This window comes from Megascapheus bottae, chromosome 2 (genome assembly GCF_031878675.1).
Source record: "Megascapheus bottae isolate mThoBot1 chromosome 2, mThoBot2.hap1, whole genome shotgun sequence".
NCBI classification, from domain to species: domain Eukaryota; kingdom Metazoa; phylum Chordata; class Mammalia; order Rodentia; family Geomyidae; genus Megascapheus; species Megascapheus bottae.
Window position 1 is genome coordinate 32,550,434 of NC_143510.1, and position 23,994 is coordinate 32,574,427.

A 23,994-nucleotide genomic window follows, 5' to 3' on the forward strand; every position below is an offset into this window, starting at 1 on the left:
GCAGATGAGTTGAACACACGAGCAGGTTCCTCTTCAGTGCCTTGTGAAAATCAGGCCTGGCCCTGCTTTCTCAGGTATTATTGAGCCACAGAAATGGTTCTGATTTTTCCTGGAGCTACAGGAGATCATGAAGCTCTGCCTGTGCCTAACAAACACACTTTAAGCATTGTCTTATAACCTAATAGAAGAGGGTGAAACTCATCTACTGAGGATTGGTTATAGGACCTTAACAGGCTCTGTACATATCAGGTTATAAGGCTTTGACAGGTCCTTGGCATATCAGCTTGTAGGGATTCTATTTCATTAATTGAAAGACTATCTTCTGAGTATATCCAATAGGCCAGATGTCTTGTTAGATCATCATATTTAGCAATATTTGGAAATATCTGAAATTGACATGTACTGGCTCATATACTTGAAATAGCCCTGGGACCACTGCTTTAAACCAAGTGTTTCAAGCAAATGTCATCAAGATTCGGCCTGAGTCCCTTCCCTTCCCTTCCTCCCTCTCTCCCTTCCTTCCTTCCTCCTTTTCTTCCTGTCTCTTTCCCTTCTTCCTCTCTTTCTCTTCTTTCTTCCTTCCTTTCGTTTCTTTTCTTTCTTTCTCACTCCAATTTCCTGTTTCAGTGTGGAAGTGACAGATAGCATCTATGTTGGGCTTAGAAGGAGAGGAAGATCTTGACTGATGAAGTGATGGGCAAGGGGAGAGCTTGGGGCAAGACATTCTAGGCAGAAGGAGCAATCAGCAAATATAGTCTGAGGTATCTAGGATTGGTACAATTTTGGAGTCTGATTAGATCCCTTCATTCTGAAGGGTGAAATCTGAATATCTGAAATTTGAGGCTTGAATGGTTTTCTTATTAAGGATATATATATTTCCTAGTCAAATATAATACCTAAGTTCTCCAATTATGTATATTCATGCATATAATATATATAATGGTTAAGTCAGTAGGGTCTTTTTCTGTGGTATTGGGGACTGAACTCAGGTCTCCTGCTTGCTAAGCAAGCACTCAACCACTTGAACTACAACCTTTTGCTTTGCTTTGTTTTCAGATAAGATCTCTCACTTTTGCCTAGGCTGGTCTCTGACTGAGATCTTTCTCTCTTTGTCTCCTAAGTAGCTGGGATTACAAGTATATACCACTATGACTGCTCTAAACAGGATCTTTAATTTAGTCATATTGATATGAATCAAGCTAAGTCACCTGCCAGTTATAACCTTAGGGAATAAGGTTTTCTTTTTCCCTTACATTTTTAACCCTAGTATGGTGATATCTGCCATGTATTGTCCTGAGAATTAAAATGAGAATCATCCATGATGGCATCTGGAATACAATAGACACTCAATCCATACTGTAGTAATTAGTTTCTTTTTCTTCATGCACATACCTACTGCTTCTAATAAAAACAATGCCACACTAATTTTGTGTCAATGCATGCATTGTGACCATTTGTTGCCCGTAACTATTCAAAGCTGTCTCTGGCTGAGTGATGAGTAATTACTGGGAACTGTACTGGGTATTTTCTTTAGCTTTCTAGATCTACTCTCCACTGCGCAGTGCATGATGATGGCCATTCAGATTGGTACCAATTAATTCCCTTCTGCCTAACAGTGGAGTCAGGGATATAAAGAAAAAAAAAAGCACAGAAAGAAAAAACTAACCAACCAACTGAACAAACAAACAACAACAACAACAACAAAACAAGATATGGAGGAAGGAATGATCATTTGGAGTTTTTATTCCAAAGAATCTCTTCCTGTAGGGTTGGTTGTCTTAGATCTTTTCACACAGGCTCTTCCCTGTCTTCCATTGTCTCCTCTGATGTCTTTCTCTGTGTACTTTTTTTTCTCCCTCCCAGGCTTAGAGGTGTGCACAGTGTTCTGATCCTCACCAGCCCATCACCAGAGAGTCTGTGCTATCCCTTGTGGTCTCCACTCTGCCCACGCATTTCTTAATTGTTCCAGTCTTGATTTCTAAGAATGGACTATGCTCTTGTTCAGGGATGCTGACTAGTCTTGAGGTCAAGAATGAATGTGGATGGTGCCAAAATGACTGCGATTCAGTGAGAACTCTCTCAGAATCCGCCATAATAAGCGAGATCGGGCCTTTGCAAACAGGCAAATCACTATACCCAAAGAAAGCATTTCATTTAAACGTTCCCAATGTTTAAAATAACTATTTTATAGAAAGACTCCCTTCCAAGGCATGGCAGCGTAGTGTCTGTTGATTTACTGAAAAGCTCAAAGGTTAGGTAATAATGGGCTTCATAGAAGAAAAGCTAAGAGACTATATTCCTGAGTGGAGGAAGGAGAGGAGGCAATAGGATGGTGCCTGACTCTCATTCATTTTCTGTTCTAATGGTTTTATTGGAGAGTTAATATGTCCTATGTAGGCCAGCCATTTGGGAAATCAAAAGCTCCTTTAAAATATATACATTCCTCCACTCTTTAACTATTGATTCCTACTTTTTTTTCAGGCAACTCTGGTCAATTTATGAAAGGTAAGTTGATTCCAAAGGACCAAGTAGAGAAATAGATCATAAGAGTTCATGGTATAACTTTTAATGATTTTTCTACCATCTAACACCAAGGGGTTCTAAGTGAACTACTCAATTCAACCATAGGGAATAGTTAACATTCTATCACACTTTCTGACCTACAAAATGGCAATTTCCTCCTGCTGAACTAACAGATGATTTTTGCTGTTCTTTTCAGAGAATATGACCTTGATTTTTTCCCCCATGCCTTGGGATTATTTTAGCTTTTGTGGCAGATGCCAGATTTTTCTTAATTCATTTCTTTGATAAAATGTCTGACAGAAGAAGCTAATTAATCATAATATTTAATTTCTCTTTAGTGGGCTACTATATATGTTCTGGAGAATTTTTTTCTTTTATGTTTAGGGAACTTATGACAATTAATGCAAGTCAACATAATTCAAGAAGATGTCTGTATTTATGACCAAAAAGGCTTTCTAGGATTAGAGAGCCTTTATTTTCTGCCAAGAGCCATTTAGATATTTAGAACATCATTCATGGGCCCTACAAAATTATCAAACAGGCAGATGGACTTTTAGGCAGATAAAAAATGTGTATGTCTGTCCTACCATGTACAAAATGATTTCAAGGGTTTATATGGTGCACAGGTCAGACATTTCCACTCCGGAATGGTGGACCATTAAAAATATCTACTGAGATAAAATTCATTTAGAAAAGCATCTGATCTTAATAATAAACACTCTTTCCTTCTGCTATTAACTTTTTTGTTGTTGTTGCAGGTCCTGGGCTTAAACTCAGGACTTGGGCTCTGTCCCTTCCCTTTTTGCTCAAGGAAAGTGAGCTATGACTTGAGCCATAGTTCCACTTCTTAGGGTTTGTTTGGTGTGTGTGTGTGTGTGTGTGTGTGTGTGTGTGTGTGTGTGTGTGTGTATGTGTGTGTGAGGTTAATTGGAGATAAGAGACTCCTAATCTCTCCTGCCCTATCTGGCTTCATATCACGAGGATCATCAGATCTCAGCCTTCTGAATACCTAGGATTACAGATATGGGTTATCAGCACCTGGCTAGCTATTTACTTTACACTGTGCTTCCTTATAAGAGGACTCACTAAGGGGCAGTGTATTAACTATCAGTCAATAAATACCACCATATCCTGTGCTATGTTGGCATATACACCCTTAAGGCTGAAACTTAAAGATAGATATTTTGTTTTAAGCTGGGGAAAAAAATCTTCCAATTACATAGAAGCTAAGAGTATGCAATGCATTGTAATTCATGCTCAGAAAGAATGACAGAGGCTGCTGCTCTGGGCAATGTTAGGAGTTCAATGCCTCCTGAGGAAGATGTACATCTTAGTTTTGGAGAAAATTAGCATCTTAAAAAAAATAAAAAAACAAAACAAACAAATAAAAAAACACCCCTTCCCCAAATGATAACAGCATAGCAGAATTTCCTGTTTTCAACAGTGAAATGTTATGATTTTTACACCCATTGCTTATAAGACTGTCATATAATGTCATCTAAAACTTACTAGCAAGAATTCCTTCTAAATTTATGTAAAGTACAAAACAAACTGTATTCTGGTTAATTCTGAGGCATTTGTGCTAAGAAAAGATGATTTGGGGATGATTGGGGATGATAGTCCTAGAAATTTCTTTCCTATGATCTTCTTTCCTGTGCTGTTTTCTTCTTCTTCTTCTTCTTCTTCTTCTTCTTCTTCTTCTTCTTCTTCTTCTTCTTCTTCTTCTTCTTCTTCTTCTTCTTCTTCTTCTTCCTCTTCTTCTTCTTCTCTTCTGCTTCTGCTTCTTCTGCTGCTGCTGCTGCTGCTCCTCCTCCTCCTCTTCCTCCTCCTCCTCCTCCTTCTTTTTCTTCCAATTTGTCAGGTTGTAAGGCTTGCACTCAAGGCCTGGGTGTTGTCTCTACACTTTTGTGCTCAAGTCTAGTGCTCTACCACTTGAGCCACAGTAGCACTTGTGGTTTCTTGGTAGTTACTTGAAGATAAGAGTCTCACTGACTTTCCTTCCTTGGCTGACTTTGAACCACAACCCTCAGATCTCAGTTTCCTGAATAGCTAGGATTATAGGTGTGAGCCACCTGCACCTGGCTTGTGATTTTTTTTTTAAGAAGAAAACGATAACTTGTTTTTTTTAAATAGATATGTTAAGTTCTCTGTGATTAAATTGGGTGACTTATAAGAGTAGAAATATTTTTCTTCACAGTTCTGGAGGCTAGCAATCCAAAATTGCCACTGTCATCACCAGGTCTAAATCAAAAGTGTTGGGAAGGCCTCTGATACTCTTTGGGGAACTCTCTTCGGTGTCTTTCAGCTTTTGGTGGCTCTGGTATTCTTTGAATTGGAGCAGTATCATGCAGTCTTCAGGGCTATGTCAAATCTCCCTCTGTTCTACCTTCAGATCGTCTTTCCTTCTGTGTTTCTGACCTTATCGCTTAAGAGGAAACCTAAATAATCCAGAACAGTATTTCCATCTCAGGATCCTTGCTCACATTTGAAAAGATCCAGGTACATTAACAGATTCCAGTCATTAGAGTGTGAATTATGTTGGGATAGGAAATCTTCAGGTGCCTCAATGAAGACTAGAGCTAAAGAAGAATAGTGAAAGAGACTAGATCAGGTCCTTATTGTGTCATCCATCCTCTCATTCTCTATTTAGGATTCCCTGGGAAGCAGAAATCTTATTTGAGACTCAGTGTCATCATCTATAAAACATGTGTTAGGTGTAAGGGAATAGATGGTCCTTAAAGTTCATGGTGAAAATTCTATTAGTCCTAGAAAGGAAAGAACTGCTAGTATTTTCTTTCATTCTGGTGGAGTGAAAAAGAATCCTGGTATTCAGTAGATAACAAACTGTCCAGCCAACTAGGGTAGGTCTTTGACGTATATCACACTTTGTCCTTTGTTCTGATTCAGAAATCTCAACAATTTCAGGACCACTAGCTCTCCAAGAACATGATTTCAATGAGTCCTGACCCCTAGAAAAATATGTATCTTCTACTGTACATTGATAAGTTGGCATTCTGGCTGAAAAGACAGACTTCAGTAATTTCCTCACAAATTGAACTAATAAAATGACGATGTTTATTTTGCCAGTCCTGGGGTTTGAACTCAGGGCCTGAGCACTGTCCTTGGGCTTTCTCAAGGCTAGTACTCTACTATTAGAGCTACTATACCACTTCTGACTTTTTCTATGTATGTGGTACTGAGGTCTTTGTGCATGCTAAGCAAGCATTCTACCACTAGGCCAAACTGCCAGTCCCTAAAATGATTTTTAATTCTCATGTTTAAGGTTTAGCTGATGCTTATAAATTTAATACATACTTGTCTAACCTTCAATTATAATTATAATTATTTTGGCAGTCATGGGGCTTGAATTTAGGGCCTGAGCACTGTCCTTGGGCTTTCTCTGGGCTAGCGCTCTGCCACTTGAGCCACAGCACCACTTCCAGCTTTTTCTATGTATGTAGTACCACAGAATCGAACCTGGGTCTTCGTGCATGCTAGGCAAGCACTCTACCACTAGGCCAAACTCCAAGCCCTCAATAAATTCTTTTAATAATGGTTATTCACATGCATTGAAGGCTGGTTCTCTGCAGACCTTGGCAGAGAATTACTTCACTTATTTTTTGTAGCTTTCTAGCATAGAAAGCTACAAAAAAACAAGCCTGTTTTTTGAGCTAGCACCGCTGGCATGGACTATCCACTGGTGACAATGGTGCTATGACCAACGCTTGTTTCCCCCCCCCCCCCCCACCACTACTCAACACGCCTGTCTTTTCTGTTGGCAAGCTTCAAGTGGTCACTTTCTTACCACGACTGTTCAACTCTGAAGTTTAGTTTTCTTGACTCTTTTTGAACACTTCTACTGTGTGAGAAATTCTGCAAAGAGGCCTTAATCTATTTCTGCAGTTGATGATTCAGATTTGCAATCTCCTTCTCTTAAGAGTTGGATTCCAAGTCTACTTCTGAAAAGTGAAAGCTTGTACTCAGTAAATTCCTGAAACTGACAAGAACTCTTTGGCTATTATTCAACAATGTCTAACACCATGAACTTAAGTGGTAAGTTATTTCCGCTCTCCACTCACAGCCCCTATGCTTCAAAGTAGAGTGCTAAGCCTGTTTACCACAGGGTGCAAAACCATGCCCCCTTGAAGATAATCTGAAATAATTTAAGAATGAGAATGTGAATGAAAATGCTATGTGGACACAAATCTATTTTAACCTGCTATGCTTTAAGAATTTTTTGTTAATTGAGCACATTTTATAAACAACAAACTATGTGTATATGCTTTTTAAATTAAACTTTACATGCTGCTAACTGCAACATTAGTAAACACAACTCTTTCCTTTTTATAGTAATGGGGTTACACTAAGGGTAAACTCTTACATTTTCTACTCGAACCATAGTCACTTTTTCATATATAAGTAATGCATTTTCATGTGGGCAAACCCAGAACGAAACCAATATGCATCATGTATTTGATACTTCCTATATATAACTTTAAGCAAAAAAATTGGCTTTTCTTCCATTTTTTTAACACTGGTTTTGAGCCTGACACTGGTAGCTCATATGCCTGTAATCCTAGTCAGGAAAGCTAGGATATCTGAGGGTCGTGGTTAAGCTAGTCCAGGTAGAAAAGTCCATGATATTCTTTTATCCAGTTCACCAGTAAAAAACTGGAAGTGAAGGTAAAGCTCAAGTGTTAGAGTGCTAGATGAGCAAAATAAAGTTAAACAAGATTACTAGACTCTGAGTTCAAACGCCAGTGCCGTCATACACACACACACACACACACACACACACACACACACACACACACACACATACTACTGGTTTTAAGTCTTCTTTCCCAATTCTATAAAATCTAATATAAATTAGCCATTTAAAATTTTATTTTCTATGCCTTTATAATTTGAGTTAATGGCAATTGTCATCACTTGAAACATTTCTCCCACTTTGGAATAAATAGCTTAGTGATTTGCCCTCTAGCAAACTAGTTAACACTCAAGAAGTGAGCCCCAGGTGTTTGTACTGCCACCACTTTCTAACAGAGTAAACAGCACCCCTGAGGCTGAAATACCCAGTACCACTGACACTGGTGACAAATACCATTTAATCTCAAATAACTACTTTTTCATTCATCATGATTCTCATCTATCTGCCAGAACAGATTCCTAAGAAATAATTTTCATTCTACACAGAGCTGACCAGCCTGATTTTTGAAATCCTAACGTAAATCATTGTAATCCCTGTCCACTGTAAATTATCAGTCAAAGGAACATGCCATGTCCTTAGATGAAACAGCTGTGTCATTTCCAATTAAAGGAGGATAGTCCTAAATAAATATATAATATCATCTACTGATAAGAACAATGTAAATATTTATGACAATTAGGAAAGTGATGTACACATATTTGAATAATTCCTCAGAAGCTGCAATGCATCCGCTGTAAACTCTTGCCTGAACAAGTCTCTATGGTGAGAAGGTTGGGCCCTTTGGGTGTTTTGTGTCTGTGCCACCACTGGTTCCAGAAGCAGCACACAGGAGGGAGATTCCCTAGGGAAAAGCGACTGTGAGCAAATCACTTCCAAAATGGGAGTTGGACTCCCTGTTGTCTGGGTTTCAAGTCTTGAAAGTGGTGAGATTAGAACCCTCTGCCCCCAGGTTCTTGGTGAGATGTACTGAAGGCTGACATAGGAAAGCACAGAAGACAGAGCATGCAGGGGCTGGGATATCTGCCTTTCTTCTGGTTTTGACATGTTCATGGTCACCACAGAGAATCAAATCATTGCTTCAGTGTGAGAACATTTGTTTCTTTCTTTCTTTTTTTTCAGATACAGTTGTATACCTCTCCATAGGCACATATCATGGGAAACACAAAACAAAACACTGTACGTTTTGGCCATACTAGTTTAGACCTTAGTTTACTTATCTTTATGAACTGATAGTGCTATAGTCTCTTCTAATCTCCTTATTTTATTTTCTTTATTTTTTGCCATGCTGGGGATGAAATCTGGGTTTTGAATAGTCTAGGCAAACACTCTACCATGGAGCTACATTCACAGCCCTTCAACCCTTCATTTGTTGAGATGAGGCTTCTTCCATAGCTTAAGCTTGCCTTGGGCTCTTAATCTTCCTTCTTCTTCCAAGAGTGCTAGGATTATAGGCATGCACCCCCAAATCCTATCCCTGGCTTTCTTATTCTATTCTTTACAAAAATGATGTAAGTATCTAAGCACTTTACTTGAAATTATTTTTAAATCATTGACTACTCTCTGATGATAAAAATAACAAATGATTTTTATATGTGTGTGTACATGTAGATATACAGACACATATATATGTACATACATGTAGATATGCATATACATTCACAATACACAGTGACTTCACTGAATATTCATATATGAATCTCACCCTATAACATAACATACCTTTCCTGTCATTTACTACCCTGTTAAATACACAACTTTTAATGTGTTATAATATTTCATTGTATGGACCAATCACCATATGTGTATGGTCTGACATAAATGAGCTCACATAAAAATTTGTCTCCTGGCTGGGCTTTAGTCTTTCAAACACTATTTTAAATGGCATAGTAGAGTCAAATGCTAAGTAAAACCTTAAGCCTGAAACCAGTAGCTTTGAATTTCTGCCTACTGCCTGCTAGCTATGTTATCCCAGTGGATGTTGGATCACTTGGTGATCTTCGTCCTCTTGTTTACCAAATGGCCCATAATCCTGTCTTTCATGATCACAATGATGAGCCATCTATCTCTGTCACACAGAGAGCTTCTAATAAGAGCCTGTTTCCTTCCTTTCACACTGTTCAAGAGAACTCTGGAGCAATGTGTAAAATTTTGTGAAGACGCTTGGATCTCTTTTTTCAAGGAAGAAACATTCACAAGGATAAGAAATACTGTAAATCAGTTCCCTGCCCTATAGTTTTCTACTTTGCCATAGAACAATCGGACAGATGATTACCTGATGCTTAGCAGCTGTTCCATTGGTTCCGATTTCTCTTTTTTTCTAACTCCCTCCTCTGTGGGTGAACTTTTCACTCAATATGAAATGAGTCTGACATTCAATCCCTCTGCTGAAATTCCAAATTCCATAACATGCAGTTTATAGTGTCTGACATATTCCCATCAACAGAAGAAATTTCTAGAAAAGATACATATATTTGCAACAACATACTAATTCATGAAAGTAGTTATACATGAATTCTCTCTTTTCTTCTGTCTCTTTCTGTCTCCGTCTCTCTGTCTCTGTCTCTTTTAGCTGGCTAAGTTCTAAAAGCACTTCCAGATTCCATTAATCTTCCATAGGCTTAGAAAAAGATTAAGCAAGCCAGAGGTTGCAATTTCTTTTATATCATAAAGAAAAGAGATGTGTGGTGAAGGAGAGGAATTTGGCAAGAAGAAAACATCAGTTTAAGACTTTAAAATAGGATGATGGTCCATCTGTCTTGAATAACTTAGACCACAAGTTGACTAGCAAAGAGGAAACTACTGAGATTCTTTCCAACTTTGTGATTCTCTGATCTTACAGATGGTACTTTTGACAAATGCCTCAAACTCTGTTTTAGAATGGTCACTGTATAGCTGTGCCATTCAGGCTGGCGTACCTAGCCCCAATTACAAAGGGAATTTTTTTTTCCATTGAAGACCCAGTGATGTGAATATATGCTTTTTAAATGACTGATTCCTGAAACATTTAGCTCACATCTTTCTGGATCACAGAAATAACACTACTTCAGTCACCCAAAATAAGGGAGACATTTTTTAAAAATCATATGTAACAAGTACTCTGGGAAATACCTGGATAATTCAGGTCATGAGAAATGAGTAATCAGGGCAAACAAAAGATGCAGTCATTTGGGCTTAAGGAAGGAAGGAAATGTTTAGAAGACCCCTAATTTTTTTTGAGCAAGGCTTCCCTGTGTATGGAAAGCCAAACTATTTTCTCTTGTCTCAAACCGGAGGCAGCATCAACAGAGTATTAGAGCCTCTTCCTCTGTCGCATTATCGATGCTACCCCGGTCAGTCACAGCAAGGTCTACCCCACATCTCCACTCGGCAGCTATGGCCAATTGTCACTGGCGCACAGTGAATCCTGTGTCCCTACATCTTCTGCATCCTTGTATGTCTTTTCCCACAAGGATTGCACTTGAAAATATGAACAGATTCAGCCAGTGGGCCATCAGATTATATAATACAAGTAAAGACTTGTAAAGTTCTTGTATGCTAAAGTTATCTCTCAGAATGCTGGTACCTATGAAGAGGCCTAGGATATTCTTTGTCCTGGAGAAAGATGAGCCAAGCTAGAGGCCAGGTCAGAAGCCACACACATGGAACAAGGCTATTATAAAACAGCCAATCCTCTGAAGCCACTCCATCACTACAGTTTCCTGTACAATGCAATATGAAACCCACAGGAGAGCCACCCAGCTGACCCTAGCCCAGAGGGCTTGACCCAAAGTCATAAGTAATTAAGATGGGTGTTTTGTGTGACCAAACTTTGGGTACAACAATAAGCAAGTACTCTTAAACTAGATGCAGAATGGCAAATCCCATGATTGCTGGCTGCTCATTGAATATTACTGCAGTTCATTTCTCTTTTCTATAATTTGCAAAGAATTGACAGATGAAAAGATATAGAAAATGGCTGAAGTGGTTGTATAGTGATTGTACAGTGTATCAAAAAAAAAAAAGAGATGGCCTCTCTCACTCTCTAGTCTTTCTAGTCCCATTTAGCTCTAGAAATTACTGACTATGCTGAGTTTTCTCTGGCTGGGGAACTAAAAAGAATAGAAAGTGTAGGGAAATACAAAGTTGCTTTCTTGCCCCAGGCACTATTGCCTTGAAAGGTTCTTAGAAGAGTCAGACTTTCTGTCTCATTCACACATTTGACACCAGGGGATTGTATTGGAAAGGAAAGCTACTGGTTTCTGGGTGTGACCTATGTGGTAGCAGGCCAGGCCTTGCTGATACTTGATGCTCTAAAACTTGAGCTGCTGAACCAGGCACTGTGTGTGGCTTTGTAAAGTCCAGTTGGATGGTTACTCCTTCCTCTTGGCAGTTCCCCAGTAAAGTGATAGAAATTCATTTCCTCCAGGTTCCAAAATTTAATAAGCAACTTAGTATATAACACCCTTTAAGCCTTTGTTTTTCTAGCCCTAGCAAAGACTGTTTCTGCTCAAATGTGAATGTACAATCAAATCGGAACAGGGAACAAATACAGCCAGACTACTCCAGACACATGTGTGATGAAAGAAGTGGTTTGGGCCAGAGAATAGATGGGATAGGAGAGAACGATGGAAGGGGAGACTCTAGTCAGAAAGTATTGGACCCTTAGAAGGATGTGTCATCTCCTTGTACAACCTTATAAAGTTAAGAAAATAAAAGAACAAGAGATACATCAAATGTCATTTTGTCTAGTGTTAGTGCATTGTCTAACATGCATTAAGGAAGAATATGCAGTATATTTAATCTGAAGTTTTAAAAAATGAAAGCTGGGTGCTGGTGGCTCATACCTGTAATCTTAGCTACTCAGGAGGCTGAGATCTGAGGATCATGGTTCAAAGCCAGCCCAGGCAGGAAAGTCCATGAGATTCTTATCTCCAATTAACCACCAGAAAATCAGAAGTGATGTTGGGACTCAAAGTGGTAGAGTACTAGCTTTGAGATGAAGAGCTCAGGGACAGCACCCAGGCCCAGAGTTTAAGCCCCACAACCAATTAAAAAAATGAATGAATTCATCTTTCTATTCCTGTCTATCAAAAGATGGTAAAATAGGAGAGTGCTTTCTGTCTTCCAGTATAAACACTACTGGAAAAGAATAGTCTTGAATTAAAAAGCTGTTGTTCCTTAGGATTAACGGCTGTTGGATTGTTTGAAAGAACACTCTTTTCTTAGGCTGTTGATCTAGCTGTGATTTTAAGAGTGTACTTTCAAACACAGATCAACAGCCTGAAAAAAGAAGTGAGCAAACTTTCCCAACAGCTGCTTTGTCTAGCTTACTCACTGAATGGCAGCTGACAGGGTTTCCAATAAAGCTGACTCCACTGGTCCTGTAAAGTTGTGTGCCCCAAACATAATTAAAAGTGTTAACAACTTGGCCACTTTTAACGGAATGTATTCTCCCCGCATACCATCAGTGACCTGATCACAACGATGAGACACACTCGGTATGCTCAGATCAGTGTACCTTGGACAACTTCTTTGACTGCGTTTTCCTCCAAACCCTACTTGGATATGCTGCCTGGGGCCACTTGAAACATATTCCACTCCCGCCCCACGGATGACAGCAAATAATGAATCCTCAGAGAGAGTGATGAAAAGGCAAATGAAGATGGTTTTGATCAGTTCTTTGCTAATACTCAATGTTCAGCAGATCTACACATTAGAGAAATGAGATGGGGCTTGAAGACTTGAGAACCACTCTAGAAATCATTCCGTCAGTCTCTATGCTTAAAATTTTGGAAAGTGAGGATTGCAGACATGAATTAGCTTCTGGATAACTGTGTCTTCAGTCCACTCTGTGTGTGTGTGTGTGTGTGTGTGTGTGTGTGTGTGTGTGTGTGTGTGTACGCACATATGTGTTCTATTCTATATTACAGCAATAGGAAGCTGGAGCTGGGAGATCCACAAAGGCCAGCAGATCAAACTTTAGGTCTAGCCAGGCATGTTTAACACACCTGTGATCCTAGCTACTCAGGAGGCTAAGATCTAAGGATTGCAATTTGAAGTCAACACAGGCATAAAAGTCCCTATGAGACTCTTATCTCCAGTTATCTCCTCAGAAACCAGAAGAGGAGTTGTGGCTCCAAGTGGTAGAGTGCTAGCCTTGAGCAAAAGTGCTCAGGTACAGTACCCAGGTCCTGAGTTCAAGCCCCACAGCTGACAAAAACAAAACAAAACAGCAAAAAAAATTACCCACTTTAGGTCTAGAAGACAAAGCTAAGTACTATTAAAATAGGAGTAAATGCTTATTTAGCACCTGCTACCTACCAGCTTGCACATATTTGTGACACAGTAAATTGTAGTGATTGTTTTTCTCTTCCCTGAATGCTGTATCACATGTATAAGACAAATGCGTGACAGACAAGAGTAGGATATCCTTTATTAGGGTTTTGATCTGTAGGATCTTGGCTACACTTTTCTATTGTGTCAGAAAAGATCCTAAAATGGGATCAGAGTCTTTCTGTCCCATTGACTTTTGTCAGAGCCTTTGAATTCCTCTGGTGACTTTATTTTCAACAACTACCATTAAGCTGGTTCCAGTTTCCATGATGCTTACCATGAGCTTCAAGCCTACCAGATGCTCATCTCTGTTGCCCCTACCAGGACTTTCAGAGTGCCTTGTGCACAATAGGTATTCAGTGAATCTACTAAAAACATACAATCAACCTAACACCAATAGGATAATTAGAAAGGGCACAGAAGAGGAAAATTAGAGGTTGAGGATTGCTATTTATTCTAAACCCCCAAGGCTTTCTAAAATCTTTTGCAGGGTGGTTGAGAGCAAAGGACCAGGTTGAAAGTAGGTCTGAGAGACACCATGGCTTCTTGGAGCTCCTTTCCTAACAAACACAAGAAAGCTGGGCAATGGGTCAGTGGCCACCTGGGTGTGCATGGAGTCAGGTGCTTCTCCTTGGAGATTCCAACTTAGTGGTGCTGGCTGCAATTATTTCAGATGAGCAACTCCCCTCCCTGGGCTATGGTTCTGGATCTTTGTCGCTGGACATAAATAATCCAGGGAGAGTGGCCCAAAGCCAGAAGCTTCTCCAGTGCCCTAGATTCCATCCTCAGCTGTCAGACATGTCTTACTTGACAGCAAGGAGGCTTCGGAAGAATGGAGACTGAGAAATGACTCACTACTGTATGCCTGAAGACAGGTGAAGAGAAAGTGCCCAAAGGAAAGAGATGAGCGTGTGTCTGCTCTGAGGTATAGAAGACTTCAAAATAATTATCAAAATGTGCCCATTGGTAATGAACTTAGAGATGAATCAAATCTAATGAGAGCTGTGTCAGCTTGGTGAAGTGCTTCATTAAGCTTAATTGCCTACCCCTAGATGATGTAGACTTGCATATCCACTTCCCAACACAAAATAGAACTATCATAAACTCCATCATGGATTAGGTGCCAGTCAGGCCACGTGGATATGTAAACCCTACTAAGAGAGTGATAAAACTGATAGAGAACTGATATGTTTACAACAGGGGCTTTACACCTGAGCAGCTTCTCTGTACAAGCTGGGATTCCTAGGAACGAAGAGAGCTTCAGGATAAAGAAGAGGGAAGCTGTGCTAAATCATCTGTGTCTTCTGTTTTATCTTGGGGAAGATTAATTTTTTAATTGTGTGTGTGTGTGTGTGTGTGTGTGTGTGTGTGTTTTGCTGGGACTTGAACTCAAGCCTTCATGCATGCTAGACAGGTGTGATACCTTTGAGCTACACTCCTAGCAGAGAACTGATGTCTGTACATACCCTTGGCAATCCAACAAAAATTTGTCTGAAGCCCAAGTTTGTCAAATCCACATACCTGTACACAGAGAATTTTGAGGTTTTCCCTAAATGAATTAAAACTCTCTTAATATATATGCATCTGTATATATTTAATACATTTCTATTTCTAATATATATATATATATATATATATATGTGTGTGTGTGTGTGCTCTGACACTGGATAAATCATTCAGTGAATTGCTGTCCTCTGTGCTCCCATTACAACCAAGGTAGACTGCTCTTCTCTTAAGAGCTGAGCTTAGTCTTTTTTTGTTGTTGTTGTCAGAGTGATGTATAGAGGGGTCATAGTTATATTTGTCAGGTAATAGGTACATTACTTTTTGAACATTGATACCTTCCCATGTTTTTCTCCTACTTTCCCTCTCTCCACCCCTTCCCAATCATCTTGTTTTGCCTCCTTCCCTTCTCTATTTCAAATACACAAATAAACATAATACAATATAGCAGGTACCAAGGTCAAATACGGTAACAGCATGGAATAAACCACAAAGAGAAACAAAAGGGCAAAGAAATAACATAGTACATTAAGAAAACAATCACAATGATAAACCTCTTGTTTCCCTAGCTTGGAGTTCATTTTGCTTAGCCCCATCTTATATGGCCATATGGACATAGCTTTTCAGCCACTGTGACCCTCTGCTAGGAGAATCTTCGACATAGACTAATTATTACGGGGTCTGGCTTACTTCACGTAATATGATTTTAGGCAGGCAGGGAAGACTGAAAATGCCTAACATGTAGTATGGTAAGGCACAAATCCACGTCAGAGACGTCATTGGAAGAGCTAAGGCCCCTCAGAAGGCAAGGCATTTTCTTCCTGAATTAAGGAGCTTTGAAGGGGTCCAGACAGAAGGTGGCTAAAGATGGCAGGGAGAACAGCTTTCTTCAATAGAAAATAATGTAAGCCGCACAAGGTAAGCTACATACACATTTTTAAAAATTGTGATAAAATATGTAAAATAGAAAAGTTACCATTTCACCTAATTTTATTCAGTGGCGGTGAGTGTATTTACAATGCTGTCTGAGCTCTCTACAATTCATGTCCAGAACTTTGTCATTACTTCAAAGAGAAACTCTGTACCCCAAAACAATAACCCTCTATTTCTTTCTTCACTCTGCCCTTAACCCCCCTTTTTTACTCTGTGGATTTGTATGTCTAGATGCTACATTTAAGTGGAATAATATGATTTGTTCTTTTTTGTCTAGTGCTTAAAAAATAACTTATCTGTGTAGTGAGTGGAATTCATTCCTTTTAAGGCCAATAGTTCATACTTTATCCAGTTAATCATCTATTGACTAAAATTCTGGTTGTCTCACATATAAAACTACTTTTTTAAAGATTTTTTTGTTGTTATTTTTTCCCTTTAATGGCACTAGAGTTTAAACTCAGGGCCTTAGACTTACTAAGCAGGCACTCTATCATCTGAACCACATACTCAGCCTTTTTTTTTCTAATATTTGTTACTTTTTTAGAGTTTCACACTTTTTGGACTTTTTGTGTGTGTGTGTGTGCCAGTCCTGGGACTTGAACTCAAGGCCTGAGCACTGTCCTTGGGCTTTTTCATCAAAGCTAGTACTCTTCCACTTGAGCACAGTACCACTTCTGGACTTTTAAATTTCTATTTAAATCTCTGTGGTCCTTCTGGTGTTTGCCTACTGAGTAGTTGGGATTATAGGCATGACTTGATATGCCCAAACCACACTGACGTTTCAAATGTTTTAGGAGCCACATTAAAAAAAAAAAGCCAAAAGAAAGAAGCTAAATTCATGTTACCAATAATTTTTACATTAGTAGATACATTTTGGACTTATAACATTGGATATATTTAACCTGATATATTTAAATTACTATTATTTGAGTATGGCTGACTATACAGATTATGAGTGACATTTAATACCATTTGCTAATAAGTCTTTAAACTGTAGCATACATATTATATTTACAGTACCTCTAGCATTTTCTTTACTCAGCTGGGGCACCAGTGGCTCATATCTGTAATCCTGGCTACTGAGGGGGCTGAGACCTAGAGGATCAAGGTTCAAAGCCAATCCCAGGCAGAAAAATCCATGAGGACCCCATCTCCAAATAACCAACAGAAAAGCAATACTGAAGATGTGACCAAGGTGTAGAGTACCAGCCATTGAGCAAGAAAGCCAAACAAAAGTATGAGATCCTGAGTTCAAGCCCTAGAACTGACCAAAAAAAGTCTTTTCTCTAAATTTGCATGTGCTGATATTTTTCCCCTCAATATTTCAACCTTTCTCATTATGGACTTCCTCATGTCTTAATTAGAAGAGAATTGGAACAGAAAGGTTGCAAGTTTCAGTTGGCTTGTAGAGAAAACCCCAAGTCAAAATAAAATAAAAGAAAGAGCACTTTGTAGGAGTCTGGGAGTAGTTAGGACAAAGGTCACACTCAGCATAGATGTCTGGCAGTGAGGTTGAACATGGACTATTTAGAGAGGAAGGCTCAGCAATCCTTCCCATTTTTCTATCAAAATTCCTAATCTCGTGGGGGTTGAACCTGAATGAGAAGGAAAATTCTCATTTTAAAGTTTTATTCACATGGAACTGGAATTAAGCATTTCCTTCATTTACCAAGTAGAGGATAATAATATAAGCCTTATCTGTGACCATCTCCTTGCAGGTATTGCAGGCCACTATTTTCCTATCACAGGATAATTATTGAGATATTGCACAGGATCATTTAAATTTGCCACTATTTTAAGATTGTGTTACTGACCTGTAGAAAATGTTTGGATTCCAATATAACTCATTTTCTTTGTAATTTTATGGTCTTTTTATTTTCTGAGGAATCTATGAAACCCTGTTCCAACCCAAAGAATGACAAAGACCTTTAGATGCTCAGTAACATCTTTTTCACATGACTGGGAACACTTCTGTAGTGGAGGTACCTTCCTGGTGTTGAGATTTTTATTTTATTTTTATTTTTTTTGCCAGTCCTGGGCTTGAGCACTGTCTTTGGACTTTCTCAAGGCTAGAGCTCTACCACTTGAGTCTCAGCACCATTTCTGCCTTTTTTCTATGTACCGAGGAATTGAACCCAGGTCTTCGTGCATGCTAGGCAAGCACTCTACCACTAGGCCAAACTCCCGGCCCCTGGTGTTGAGATTTTAAGATCTTATTGAAGGCTTCTTCTGAGGGTATTGGGAGGTGTTGGGTCACAATAATCCGAATTTAGAAACTATCCATATTCACTATCCAGAATGTGAGAGAGAAGGAAATACTGACTCTACATAGTCTTCCATTCCTTCCTAAGTATTCCCCCCCCCCCACCCATTGCAAGAGTCCTCTTTTGTCTAGGATTATTTTGCTGAACAATTGCTTTGCCTTAGTTAGCCTCTGATTGTCCTTGCTTTTGTGAGTCCAAAAGCCTTAATCTTATGTGAATGCAATTCAGTTCCCTAGAGAGCTCAATCTTTAGTCTTTTGGTTTTATAAAGTAAGTGCTCAGAGAAAATGCACCAGGGATGACACTGGTGCTCCTTTAAAGCTGGGTCAACCTACCAAGGAAATAATTAGATAAATAACTACTCTAATGCAGATGGAGGAGGAAAAGAATTTCTACACAAATTACTTTTAGGACATTTAAGTGGAATTGAATTAGGATGTCAAGGGCCAGTAAGATCTCAGGGGGCCATTTGATCTCATCCTCTGCCCCGGGGCAGGAGTGAAGACATGAAAATCTAGCCCCTACTTATCCAGGGAAGCCAACAGGTTACCTATTCAGGTCCTACAGGATGGCTTAGAGTACCTGGTGGAGTTAAAGAAATATTCATTCAAAAGTAGCAGAAGAAGGGGGGGGAAACCCTATCAAACAGCATACCTTTGAATAGTTTTGTGACAATTACTTTAATAACCTAGGCTGGTGTTTATTGAACATGTCATGTGTTAGAGACTATATTGGGCATTTGAGACACTTAGAAAATTTACATTCCTTTGAGGAGGAGGAGAAAGACAAATAATAAGAAAATTTTATTGTATGTAGAAAAAAGATAAATGCATTGAAAACCAAAAAACGGCTGAGTTCTGAAATGCATTTCCATACCTTAAGAATTGCTACATGCTAGGAGCTTAGAATTGTTTGCCAGGGTAAATTTTTGAATATTAAAAATATATATTTATACATAATATTTAGTTACATGCACTCTATGTATACACAGCCATATACACTGCATTTTTCTTAGTATCTGACATTTGTCAGGGTTGTTTGCCTAAGAGAAGTAAGTTAGGATTTTATTTAATTAATTAATTTTTTATTTATTGCCAGTCCTGGGGCTTGAATTCAGGGCCTGAGCACTGTCCTTGGGCTATTTCCTCAAGGCTAGCGCTTTGCCACTTGAGCCATAGTACCACTTCCAGCTTTTCTATATATATAGTACCGAAGAATTGAACCTGGGTCTTCATGCATGATAGGTGAGCACTCTACCTCTAGGCCAAACTCCTGGTCCTATTAAATTTATTTTACTTTATTAAATAGCTCTGGAGAACTATAATCAGTTAAGAAGCTGAGAACATCTTCAGTCTCATCTGCCCAGGCATAGCCACGGAAATCAGTGAAAAGACAATGTGAAGAACTGAAAGATTAATTCATACTAGTTACTAAGATGAGCTTGATCAGTAAGGTGGACTTGGGTTAGAAAAGAGGATTTTTTGGAAGAATATATTACCACCCCCATGCCGCCATAATCCAATATAATTCCAAATTTAGTTGGGTGGGTTGTAATTTATTAGCATCTAATATATACAGGCCTATGCTACAGGATGGCATTTGGACAGTGAGGGACTACATATATGAAGATATATGCCCTAAAGTTTTGATGTATAGCAGAACAGACCATTTAGGTTTGTGTAAGTACACTTCAGTGAAGGTGACACAATAATATTGGTGATGGATGCATTCTCTAAAGTTATCACCATCCTTACGCTTCTTAAAGAAATTACTATTTATTTATCTCTCTCTTACTATATACATTGTATGCTTATACTATAGTTACACAATGGTACATTCCATCTGGAAATGTGCAGGTGGATTCTGGAAAATTTCATAATCCTGATGAGAAAATGGTTCATTTCACATATAGGCCTCTGTTAAGAGATGGTCAGAAATCCAACCACACACATACAGTTGTCATGGCTGTTGGGCACTCTGCAAGCAGAACAAAGGCAGTGATGGATTAAAACCATTTTCCTTGCCCGTGGCCTCACTATGCATTATCCTGTTTGCGGCCTTAGTTGGGATTAGTCCACCTGCTTACAGTTGACACACAACTTGTCTATTAGCATAGTGTAACCCGACCCCATTGAAGCTGAAAGCTATCGGGACTCTGTGCCTATTAAAACTTGCTGCAGTGTGTCTGAGAGTGTAATTACCACTTCACTGGGATTTATAAAATTTTCTCCTGTGAAACACAATAATTAAACACATAATGATTCCATGTGAGTAATTTAAACACTTGATTTGGCCCCTTGAATTTCCCCAAATACATATTAAGGCTGGAATCCATTTGCCAGACCATATTGTCTACATATTGAACCTCCAGTTTTGGGGCACACAGGTTTCCTTAAGCCCTGTGCAATTTTATGTGGAAGTCGGGGCAGAAATCTCACAGGCTTCAACTAATTACCCTTACTGTGAATGTCAATGTGATATAGATGGCAAGGGATTTGAGTCTGAAAAATAAATAATTTTGTTTCAAATATGGTAGGCCAGAGAGACTCTGTGTGCGTGTGTGCGTGTGTGTGTGTGTGTGTGTGTGTGTGTGTGTGTGTGTGTGTGTGTTCTTAGGTTTGAACTCATAGGCTGGGCACTGGACATCTGGATCCCAGGGTCTGTATTCTCCCTTTGTACAATGAGCCTATGGTTTTTCTGTATTTCCTTGATGTATGTTTGAAAGGAGATACTAATGCTCTAGAGAAATGCTTGTTTTGAACCTCAATTGTTTATATCTTAGCTTCCTGAGAAGTTAGGATCAGAGGCCAAGCAACTGGCATTCTGCTTGGTTCATCATCATCATCATCATCATCATCGCCTCTCAATATGTACTAGGTTTTATTGTGGGTATTGTCATAATATCTAAATCTATTCCCAACTGGCAAAGTGAATAATATTGTTATTAACTCCATTTTTACAGATAAGGAAAGTGAGATTTGGAGAGAATTTGTAACTTGGTAAATAAAAGATGGAACTGGGACTGGAATCTCAGTCTTTGTAATACCACAGTCATGGATATTTCCTGTGCGGACACATTCCCAACTCCTACAAAGTGTTAGTAATTAGTTAATTTAAAAGCAGATTCCCATCTGTATTTCTTTCCATGTCACCAGGCTTCCCTTTGTATCTGTTCACAGAGATCATCTAGGAGGAGCTAAAGCAAGGTGCATGGTATTCATGCTCAAGTTTGCCTCCTTCAACTAAAATGAGTTTGCAGATTAAATGAATTTTAAAATAGGAAGCTACTGACCTGCCTGTACAGTAACAAACCTTGATTTTAGTGGGATGAAATAAAGCCACTGGAAAACAAAAACAACAACAAAATAATATTCTTAATAGTACATTCACAAACGTTTTCTAATACCACAATGATACTTTCATAATAATATGATGTAACTTGTTAGAGATGAGCCAGATATAATTTCACTCCTAGAAGAATTTTCCCTTTCAACCTCCCCCACATCTTGTTTTGTATTTCTAAATCTCACCAGACAGCCGCCAGGACTTTGATAACAAACCCTACCCTTTAGGTAAGTCTTTCATCAGAAATACAATCTCCTGGTTTTCTGTATAAACAAGCACCTTGATTAACTGCCACCCTTGGGTGATAATAAAAGGAAGCCTGGTTAATAATAGTACTCTCCTTTCCTTTCTAGCTGAAGCAGCGGCCGCAGAAGAAATATCAGGGTGTTTTGGATAGTCTGCTGACAATGAAGAGCCCATGGACTGGCTAGGTAAGTGTGAAAACATCTTCCTTGCAGTAAGTTGGCCACTGTTGTTCACGTTTCTTTCATCACAGTCATGTTAGCCAAGCGTGATGAGTTCCATTTGATGGACTTATAAACTGAGGCTAAGACACATTAAGGGTTGTGTCTGGAGACAAGACAACCAGTAGGAGGAGATGGAGCCCAGGGGAGGGCCTATATCAGTCTACCGGTCAATTGTCATGTTTCCTAGCTGGGGCAGGAGGACAATCGGCGATGGCATAGAGTCCCTGGAATGTGTACATTTCCTTGGAGGATCATCTCATTACTTTGGTTGCCTAAACATTTGGTGTAATTAAAGAGCTGCATTCATTACTGACAAGGCAGCTGGCCAGCATTCAGTATAAGCCCTGCTCAGGCTGGTATCTCTCTCAGTGGTAGATGGGATCTTCTTGGAGCAACATTTTGCTCTCCTCTCAAGAAATGGTCTGGACTACTGACTCATGCCCAGCAGCCTGGACATTGGGCGTAATAATAAATAAATATTCATTTAAAGGCTTCTTCCTTAAGCCATCTTGTTTCTTCTCTCTGTGAAGCTTATTGTACCTCTAGCTTATCAGCTAGAGGTACAAAGTAGAAATCTCTAAGACGTATTTTCATTCACAAACATCCAGATCAGTCATGGCTCAGAGGACAATTGATTCCAACTTTTGCAACAGGACTGAATCTCAGACTCCTCACTACAGTCCATGAGGCCTTACACAATATGTTGCCTGCTTCTCCATTTTCCAAATACCTCATGGTCACTGCTCTACCCAGGACTCGGCTGCCTTGGTTGGTATATCTTTGTTCCCAACTCAACTGAAATGCCACTATTCTCAGTCTTTCCTCTGTGTCATGCTTGTGTGTGACCTTGTAATTTCCCATCTTTACAGCACCGCTTGTGTCTAAACACCTTTACTGAATTCTGTTACTGTCTCCATTACCAAGAGAAATACTCCCTGAAAGGAGGAACAATCTCATCTTAGCCCCAGCGTCCTTCAGACAGAGAACTAGTAGGATACTAGTAGGATGGCAGATACTAGTAGGAGCTCAATAAATAAAGAAAAATTCAACTATTGAAGAGGATTTATGTGCAGATTACAAAGTTGCCATTTCCTTTAGATAGTAGGAAGAAGGAATATAGGCTCAATTTAAATTCTTTCATTTCCACTGAGTGTGATAGCTGAAGTCTTTAATACCAGCTACCTGGAAGAATTGAGGCCCAAGGCTACCATGGATCAAAAAGCAAGCAAACAAAAAAGTCAATGAGACCCCATGTCATAAAAATAAGTCCCATATGATGGTTCATGCATGCCTGTAATACCAGGTAATTTGGAGGCAGAAGAATCACAGACAGCTTCAGGCAAAAGCACAAGGTCTTAACTCAAACAGAGAGGTCTGAAGGCATGACTTATGTAGAAGAAGCCAAAGCTTTAAGTTCCAGTGCTGCCCCAACACGTTTAATTTCCATTAAGCTTGAATACAGGGCTGGTCTTTCCATCATTGAGCTCACTGATTAAACTCTGGGTGTGGCCAGACCCCTCATCCTTTCTCTAGTGGCTTCTCTTTCCTCTCATTAGCTTGAACTTACCTGATGAAGTCAGGTCCTTTCCTCTGACTTTTCACCGTGATGTGGAGATGGCTTCATGCTGGCCAACTTCATGTGTCCAGGCTCATTACACATCCCTCACTCCCTGCCTCTCCATAAACCTAACTTGTTTTCCTTCTGCTTCCAGGAACCACCGTATTCACTCTTTTGTCTCTAGCTTGGCACACACTCTTCCCTCTGTCTGTAACACCTCTATTCCCTTAAGGTACCAAACTAACACCTGTTCATCTTTGAAATCATGGTCTGTTCTTTCTGGAAACTTCCTATATCACACCATACCTTATCCAAATGGGACTTTTCCAGTACCATATAAGCAAACAATAATAGCCAGCTTCAAGTCTACATCTAAGAT

At 39.3% G+C, this 23,994-nt stretch overlaps 1 long non-coding RNA gene across 6 annotated transcripts in view; it reads left to right on the top strand.

Moving 5' to 3' along the window:
• The window catches only part of LOC150066653 (uncharacterized), a 315,401-nt gene that overhangs the window by 96,690 nt on the left and 194,717 nt on the right, over window positions 1-23,994 (top strand). For all 6 annotated transcript variants that reach the window (XR_016533492.1, XR_016533490.1, XR_016533489.1 and 3 more), the window contains exon 3: window positions 21,944-22,021. This is a non-coding gene — a long non-coding RNA (uncharacterized LOC150066653). The remainder of the gene's footprint in view (window positions 1-21,943; window positions 22,022-23,994) is intronic.